This window comes from Bidens hawaiensis, unplaced genomic scaffold (genome assembly GCF_021521415.1).
Source record: "Bidens hawaiensis isolate Kalapana, Puna unplaced genomic scaffold, B.hawaiensis_p1.1 tig00024978_1, whole genome shotgun sequence".
Classification (NCBI taxonomy): Eukaryota; Viridiplantae; Streptophyta; class Magnoliopsida; order Asterales; family Asteraceae; genus Bidens; species Bidens hawaiensis.
This window is the reverse complement of record NW_027493961.1, coordinates 20580-29267: the sequence shown is the minus strand read 5'-3', so window position 1 is coordinate 29267 and position 8688 is coordinate 20580. Positions and strand designations below refer to the sequence as shown.

The following is an 8688-nucleotide window of genomic DNA, read 5'->3' as shown; positions in this document are numbered from 1 at the left end:
AAAAATCATAGGTAAAGCCGTAAAGGTAAGGAGTTAAGTTAATATTGTTTGTAGAATCACTTTGGTAAACCTTAATAATGCTCAACGATTTTATCCTTGAGTACTATTTTACTTTAATATAAAAATATAGTAAAAATAAAGAAAAAAAAAATAGCAACGACGCCTGAGAGATTCGAACTCTTGCGGGAAACCCCAGTACTTAGCAGGCACACGCCTTAACAACTCGGCCAAAGCGTCATTTGGTTGTAGATTCGTTTTAATATTTATAATCTTAACCTTCGTATAGCAGCAAAAATTTGATGGAGGGAACGTTTCTTTGGTTTAATTACATCACAATTTGGAAAAGTTTGGCTCAGTTCCAGTTTCATTCGTTTTCCATTTAAACATGGTTTCATTTGAATTCAGTTTCCAAAATCAAAAGTAACATGTTAGTTAGAATTTAGGAATGCGGTTCAAATATCATATCCATTAGTTACTTAGTAATGCCATTATTTTTTATGTTTGTTAGCTCATAATTTCATATTGATATTTGAAGTTGTAGGTCAGTGTCAGTGTCTGGCATTGTAGATCTATGTGAAAGTAAAATGATTGGATTATGGATAGAAAATATAAAGATTTAGGACGGAGGCTCTAAATATTGGAAAGACTTGGGTTACTTTCACCCAGTTTGATTTTTGTTTTAGAACAACGATTATATACTAGAACTAGAAGCAAAACACCAACGGTAATGTTCTTATTGTTTGTACGTACTCTTGAGACCACCCTAATTTTCATATTTTCCTTTTTGATCTCTCTCGTGTGATAACCTTTGTTGATATCACATAATCTTCGTTGATGTTTGTTGGAATCGTTAGTATTAGAACTAAAATCTTCCACATATGTGGCAGTGGCAATTTTCACATGTGTGTGCATGTAGTGTGAAATAAGATTTTTTTTATGCGTGTTGTTGAAATTTACAGTATTGAAATATTTGTGCATATGAATTTCCAAATAATGTGAAATTTGAATTTCACATGTGAGTGTTAAACAAGAATTTCACATGTGGGTGGGCAATGTTTGTTATAATTGGTGAACTCTAAATTATATTAGGGGATGTTTGTTTAGTTTTGTACGAGCCTCTTAATGATTCAAGCCTAATTAGGTCAGACTTCAGAGTGTTTGTTTTGTCAAAGTGTCAAATCTGAATGGCTGAATGATCCTCTTACCCATTCAGCCCTAAAACAACGTTGGATGAGAAGAAAGATCTAATTGCCCACACATACCACAAGTTCGTTCAATGGATTCAATATTTCTTTTCATCGGCTCTTCTTATTTATCTTTACGTCTAACCTGTTGTTCTATTTTTTTATCTTTCGTAGAAATATTCCGCATATATTCACATCTAGTAGTTACATATACAACATATATCACTTACAATATATATCATTATCAAAGGGGAATTTCTTAGTATTTGGATGATTTTTAGGTATTTCAATAAAAAATAATAATTGGGTTACGCCATATATATGAAAGAGTATACAATAATGATGTATTTGTCGAATCAAATATCATGGTCTAATAATTAAACATTCTGACTAGTTGATAATTTTACAATTAGTTGGGAATTTTGTGAAAGGTTCCTGTAAAAGGTTTCATTAACGTCTAATTCATGTCGAGTAGACCTTATTTTTGTGAGAATTATTAATTAATGAGTTGTAGGTAGGGATTATGTCACCACAAACAGAGACTAAAGCAAGTGTTGGATTCAAAGCTTTCTTCTTCGGCCCACACCACCACTACCACGCTCGTTGACGCTTGATTTATGCCCAATTTAAAGCAAACCAGGTACAATTTCTACTCTTTATTTCCCTACCCTCGATTTCTGTTTCCCGGCCCTCTAAGATTCAGATATGGTTCCAATGGCTAGGCTTAGAATATAGGGTTTAGCTCAATTTATGTTAATCTAGGGTTGTTGCAAAGGCAGGGAGATAATGTTAGTTGTTTCTTCTTTCAATTTGAAACCCCTTTTGAATTCCTTATCTATATTACATTATAATACATATAGGCAACCCTTCACATCCTTATGAAACGTCGTAAAATTCAATGCACCATGTCTCCGGCTCGATTGTAATTATCAAGTTATCATATCAGGCAACATTAAATTGAGTCTCCAGAAACGTTAAATTGCAATCAAGGTGACTTTCCGATTCATATTTTGGCTTCAATTGCAATGAATATGCATAAATTGAATTGAACAGTTACTATACCTAATCAACTGAAACCTAATTAAAGGATCAACATTTTCTCCATTGATAATCCGGTGTTTCTTTCGTTTTCTAGGCTCATTATAATACCTTATTCTCCTTTCAATTCTCCTCAATTTATTTAATTTTTCCAGGTATGGTGGTTTTTAATACAGTTCGTTTGAGTTATTTTAAACTATTTCATTCCCTTCAATTCTCTTCATTTTTCCCAGGTATGTGTTGAATACGGCTTGTTTGGGTTCTCTTCAATTCTTGGCAGACACAACCGACAATTTTTATCAGGTATGTGTTTATTCTTTTGTTGATTGTGTTATTGTGAATCTGGAATTAAACAGTAGTCACTTTGGGCAATTTTGTTGATTGTGTTATTGTGTCTGGTTAATTTTGTTGAATCCTATTTGTTTGGGTAAATTTTATAGTGAATCTGGAATTAAATAGTCAGTTTGAGTAATTACTAAAATAATTATTATTTTTGATTTGCTTTGTTGATACCAGTTGTTTCCTTGTGTTAGCTCTACACACAAGTTCAATTTGCTTTGGTTGCTGGAATCAATAGATCTTTACTGATATCAGGTATTAATATAATGTCTTCACGTTAAGTTTAGGAATGATTTGAAAATTGTGAGTTTAAAATCGGTTTTGTGGTTACTGATCTTTCTCAGACCTTCATCTGATGACCTACAGTTTTACTACGGTGTGATTGAATGCGCCATTATCTTCCGTCTACTTCTTGTCAAAACCTAAACCCTCCACTTCTCTCTCGATGTAGACTCTGATTTTATTTCTTTGGTTATAGTTATAGTTAAGAATTGGTTTGTTAAGTTTCTAATGTTGCCTGTCTTTTGACAGGACTAGCTGAAGAGGTCAAGGAGTTATTTGATTCACCGTTGTATAGTATAACTTCTGTTTCTTTATTTGCTTTTTGCATTACAAAGTTATTTAAAGGGGCATTTACATATATTCCCTCCCTAACTTTCCTTATTACATATATCCCCAATGCTAAACATTTAATTACATATATCCCCTCCATAAACCACATATATTACATATCTCCCCATTTCATTAAAATTAACTACTTAAATGACTATTTTACCCTTAATGAACTAACTAAGCAACTATTTTCATATATCTCCTTGATAACAACAATTACATATATCCCCAATTTAGTAGACAACAATTACAACATTTGTTTATCAACTTCAAAGATTACTCCATTGATTTCACTTGATAATCTCCTATTTTCTCCTTGTCATCAAATGTGTCTGCTTACATCCCCACCTTTAAATTTGAGAACTTTCAACATGAGCCAAATCTACATGGCATTCGAAGTGAGAAAAAAAATGTTTACACTTTTGACCACAAACACAAATTAAAAAAAAAGTGCCCAAATTTGGGCCATTTGGCATACCATATCAGTTCAGTCACATTTTCAAGCATCCATCCAAGTATATATTTTGACATTTTCCATGAGCTCCTGTTTTCAATCAAAAGCACTCCCAAATCATCATTAAAGGAACCATAACTATAGTACTTTTTCCATTTTACTGCAACAGTAATCTTCAATGGGTTTGGGAGGAAAAATAGGTTCCATTGTGTCAAACAACATTCTTATCTTGGTAAAAACTCAAAATAGCAATGCACACGTCTGTATGTTAAAGAAAAGACTTACATCTATAATAACTAAAATATTGCAATGAAATGCCATAACAATAAGTTAATTACTATATAAATAACACGTGAAGAATGACAAAATTTATGATAATAGGAAAAAGTACGTCCAACCTCAATAAGGGCTAATGACATGCTTTAACCAAAAATTCATATGGCCCTTCGCAAAAAATTGACCCATAGTCACAAGGTGTTGCAAGGGTTGGTCATCCCATAATCCATCAATAATTATTGTCACAATTCAAGCCAACTGGATGTAGCAAATACAATTTGACTAACAGATGGTATGAATTTCGATTAACATAGAAATTACTACAATTTTAACCATTAATCGACGCCACCAACACTGCCACAATCATTCAATCGGCGGAAAACGATAGAGATGAAATTATGGTTTGCAGTTACACAGACGCCGACAGTCACGGATGTTGATATTGGAATGCCGGAGGTAACGGATGCCGACGCCGGAGGTCACAAAGGCGTGAATGGAAGCAAACATATTCTCTCTGTTCTGTAGGCATGAATGGAATGATTAGAAGCGAGGTTTGGTTGGAGATTGACAAGGGTAGAAGGGTAATTGCAAGATAAAAGGGGAGAAATGTAATTAAGGTTTTAATATTGGGGAAATATGTAATTAAGAAGCTTAAGGAGGAGATATATGTAAAAATCCCTTATTTAAATTTACTCAATGATGTGTACTTTGCATCTATTAATCACTATTTAATACCATTTGTGTATGCTTTGCTGAATAAGGTTAGAAAGGAGAATTAATTAGGAGACACAATCTTGCATTTTCAACATAAGGTGAAATCTTTTGTAAATGTATATGTTATCTTTCTTGCTCTCATAAAGTTGCTGGCTTTTTTGCTTCAATGCACAATCTTTTTACAAAATTATTAATCCATTTAGTTATTGCTCTCAAAAAGTTTCTACATTTTTGCAAAGTTTATGAATCGGGTTTTTTTCATGCAAGCACCCATAACATCTTCTAATTTTGGTTGGAAAGTATATAGGTTCAACGTTAAGATTACTGAATTAGTGCCATTATCTATTCAATCTTTAACAAGGGGTACACATGGTTTCTTACTTTATATGCAGATTAATATGTATAGTAGTTGCTGAGAACTGTATTCGTGCGCCTGCTGTTCTTTGCTTCGGGTACACTCTAAAGGTATTTCGATCGTTGTATTGTACATGTTATTGTTTGAACTTTGTGATGCAAAGCAGAATTACAAAAGACAAGAATACTTTTAGAAGAAAAGTTGATAAATTTTATGAAAATTTGGTAAAATCTTGTGAATTCCAAATTAACATCCTATGATTGAAATTTTATAGAATAATTAAACGTGTGACTTTTATAGTAAAAGATTCACGAGTTTTTACAATAAAAATGGAATAAAATTGCTAAATTTGATGAAAATTGTCAATGCCAAAATCGAGTCTTCAGATCATGGTTAAACCATGCTAAGTGGAACCCAAGTTTATAATTTGTTTAAATTACGAGAGCTCAAGCTCTGCTCGCCAGTAGTTTTTAAAACTCGGTCGCAACTCATTTATAATTTATTCATTTTTCTCATATGTTTGTAATTATCTGTTATGTATGTTCATAGTTATAAATTTTATACATCATATTTTATATTATTTGGTTATTTTTTACCATTTTTTTATTAATAACAATAATAATTATTAGTAAATATGATAGAACCCGGAAATTATAAGATTAGATTGATAGGTTAATCCAATTCGAGAAGGATTAGGTCTCCGATTAAGCCGATTCGAGATAGCAATTCTCCAAATACAAGGTTAATAAACCCTAATATGTTTAATAATATAAACATGGATATCCATAAACTAAAGCATAAACACTTATATAGACCTAATTGTAGTAATTATTGAAATGGTTACTTAGACCCTTCGACTTCCTTTAGCTCTTCATCTTCCTTGAACCCTTCAGCTCCCTTGGATCTGAACGGGTTCGTATCAAAATATGTATTTAATTTTATTGTATGCATATATATAAATAATAGATTCGTTTGTATTCACCAGCCTTCTTCGAATATGGCTGCAGCCGGTTACTCTAAATACGAACATGCCAACTCTTCACTTTTTTTTTACTTTCATATAAATGAGCTTCAAAACCAAAGATCTCTTTTAGTGCGTGATTATGTGCACTACTATCGTGGCTAACTCATGTTTGAAGTTCACATATAATGAATATTTACATCATCTTTCATGGACCAACATGACCATTGGAGATGAACCCCTTTTAAAACATATAGTTCCTACCATGTTTATTCAGGTAAACAAGGACGGTCACTTCATATTGTTCACCTTAAGTAGTATAAAAACACAATACCAAACTTTGGCTACCTGACTATTCTTATTTTGGTTAATGAAGGGTACAAAAGAAGCATTGTGTTCATTGGAGTCATTAGAAGTTGTTGGAAAGAAAATAAAAGCTTTAAGTAAACTGCGTATTATTGTATTATCGAAAACGGAGATCACTCGGTTAATATTTGGAAAATATAACTCAGAACAATGTGTTGTTGAAGCAATTGCAATGTTTGTTTTTCATCTCATAGGTGCAAAAGTGAAAAATTTCCGTTACTTTGTATGTGCGATAAATTGTGTATTTTGATTAATACCCGTACCAGTCCGGGTGGCGCAACAATTTTTACATACATAAATACATATATATATATATATAAATTTATACATTTATTCTCAATGAAATGATAGATTTTTTTTGTTTCGCCTGTTTTACCTTAACGTGTACTTTGGCTTTTTTTAGTTCATTTTTGGTTTACAAGTTTCTGTATTAAACACAACTGGTGATGGTGTTGAAAGCAAATGTTAGTTTTACAATCTGGATTGTGGAAACATACCAAAGGTCTAGGAGGCTGAGCTTTGACACTGATGATTTTATAAATCTGCTCCACTGCTCAGATTCAAAGAGGTTTAGTAAGTTTATGTTCTTTTTGTTTATCACATTAGTTTTAATAATTAATGGTGAAATGTATATTGTATAAAACTTGCAGCATGATATCAGATGCTATGTAGATGACTCAATAAAACACGGTGTCCCTTTTTCCGCGTTTCGTAAAGAACGTACCAGTGGTGAATATCATGGTGTTTCTTTCTGGTAATATACTAATAACTCTATTTGTTTAGGATCTTTAACTTTGCAAACCATTACACATGCCAAAATCCAAGTTGAATAATAGTTAATTTGTAATCAGAAGCAAAATAGGATGGTTAATTTAGTGGTGTAACCTCATTCTTTTGTTGTTTGAAGTGGTAATAACAACATTATTATTATTTATAACACACAAAGACATGAGATCTTGCCACCCACAGACAGAACATTGCTAATTGCCTATATTCTTTATTGGTTATTCTCCCATATTACATTTTTTCCAATGTTTTGCAAAAGTTGACTGATGATGAAAATCTTAATCTTCGGGTATTGGTCCAAATGATGAAAACCTTCGGTGTGGACCGAAGCTGCAAAACAGTTCCATTGGTTATAATATCAAGACCATATGTATCCTATTATCCACTTGGATTCATATTCTTTGTGTGTTTTTGATAAATCATGTTATAAGGTTATTATATTCATTATAAAATTGTATTGCTTGTAGTTCTCATGTCCTCCCTTTCATGTGACCTAGCAAATATTTTGGTCATGAATCAACTCTATATACTTAAATGTAATAATTATTTACTTTCGATTTTTTTTTTGAGTTTTCTTTATAGATGTTGGAAGATATGCCCTCGACTCACATCACGGATTTGTGATTCAATGTGGATTTGATAGAGACACTGACCTGGGTATGTAATCTGTCCATTGTCACTCTTTTTACCCTGCCCAAATCAGTGGTCCTTTCATATGAATGCAAATTTTAATAAGGATTAACAAACAAAACCAAAGTAAGGAAAGTTGACTTAATGAATGTGGGGTTAAATGCTCTTATTGGGCTAAAAGAAAATGGCTTGATTGGAACACTAATCAATGTTTGTTAAAAAAATTTTAAAGATTTTATAAAATATAGCCATGCCATCACGCCCAAAGGAAACAGCTTGATTGGAACACGACTTAATAGAATTTTTAAGAGTTTTGTTGACTTTTAAAAATGACAATTTACTCTTTTGCCATGTCATTGGCTTAATAGAAAACGGCTTCACAGAAACACGAACATATGGATTTATGTTAAAAGTTATGTCAAACTTCTTCAAATGACAATTTTACCCTTCTGCTAGGTCACAGGCCCCATGAGAAAAGGCTTGATTGGAAGACAAATGGATGTTTGTTACAAGTTTTGTAAATTTTTCTAAAATGACAATTTTACCCTTTGGTAGTCATCGGGCCTACATAACTACTCGATTGGAATGCTATTAAATATGTATAATTAACTTTTAGTTCTTAACGAACAAAATACGCAAACAGTGTGTTTTAGAATCTAAAAATAAAATGTTTACTAATTTTGAAACATGTTAAACGCTTGTGGTTTCTACAATGGGTGTTTGTTAAAAGTTTTTCCAAAACATTAAAAACGATGACTTCACCTTTTGCCAGGTTATTGGGCCAACAAAAAAGGGCTGGAATGGAACATTAGGATGAATATTGCAGCTTGTACAACGATATGGTTGGAGTATTTACACGACAAAATGAAGACGACTGTAAACGCTTGTCGATGCAGAAGAAAGAGATATCTGCTTATTAGAAGGTTCATTATAATTAGTTTTTAATATTTGTAGTATCAGTGGTAAAAACTTA

The 8688-nt window shown here is 32.3% G+C and overlaps 1 long non-coding RNA gene across 4 annotated transcripts; it reads left to right on the top strand.

Annotated features, from left to right (window-relative positions):
* The first annotated feature begins 2119 nt into the window (after nucleotides 1–2119).
* Nucleotides 2120–8688, top strand: LOC143570397 (uncharacterized). Of its 4 annotated transcripts, XR_013141925.1 has the most exons (6): nucleotides 2120–2174; nucleotides 2456–2525; nucleotides 2739–3008; nucleotides 3093–3137; nucleotides 5010–5082; nucleotides 8488–8688. It is a non-coding gene; the product is annotated as an uncharacterized LOC143570397 (long non-coding RNA). The 4 variants fall into 4 exon arrangements; XR_013141924.1 differs by lacking the exons at nucleotides 5010–5082; nucleotides 8488–8688 and having other exon boundaries at nucleotides 3093–3181; XR_013141927.1 differs by lacking the exons at nucleotides 5010–5082; nucleotides 8488–8688 and adding an exon at nucleotides 2320–2377 and having other exon boundaries at nucleotides 2456–3008; nucleotides 3093–3181.